Source organism: Heterodontus francisci, chromosome 8, assembly GCF_036365525.1.
Source record: "Heterodontus francisci isolate sHetFra1 chromosome 8, sHetFra1.hap1, whole genome shotgun sequence".
Taxonomy (NCBI): Eukaryota; Metazoa; Chordata; class Chondrichthyes; order Heterodontiformes; family Heterodontidae; genus Heterodontus; species Heterodontus francisci.
In genome coordinates, this window is record NC_090378.1 from 79,443,779 (window position 1) to 79,444,483 (window position 705).

The window sequence follows — 705 nt, forward strand, 5'->3', positions numbered from 1 at the left end:
GGGAGAGTGGGTGGGAAGGGTTTTGGGGGGGGGGGGGGGCGGTGGGGGCGTGTAATGGATGCAGGTGGGGAGCACAGTGTAGGGCAGAAGGAGAAATTTTAGAAGATATTTGAAGGTGGGAAAGAGGTGACAATGCAGAGATGCTAAGGAAGGGAGCTGCAGAGGGTCCAGACCTACTGACTGAAGGAGCAACTGCTGATGGCGGCGTGAAAGGAGCGGGAATGAGAAATCGGCCATGTTGGAAGAGCAGAGAGAATGTTTGACTCAGGTCAAAAGTTATTTGTAACATCTTTGGTTCATGATGACTGTTCTGACAAATGTATGGATGTTGCTCAGTACAGTATTAACCCAGTACCTGCTGTAAAAGGCTTTTGACCATATTTCATCTGTACAACAGCATTAAAATAATTTGAAAGCAAGTAATAACTTCTGAAGTATCAACAAGACATGTGCATCCATATTTAGTTGGCAGTTTTCTTAAATTCCCAGCCTCCTGTACAACTTCCTTCTCTCTTCATTTGAAGACACTAATTCATACTGGGGTATTTACTTACTGGTGTCAGAAGTCCTCAAACATCTTGCCCAAGTGCCCATTCTTCATGCATGAACTTTGAGTGTGAAAGTGTATCAGAGAATTGTACTTGGTAATCAAAAGCAGGAAGTCTGGCTGATGTTTCCTTAATAGCTCAGTTGGACTCACAATCA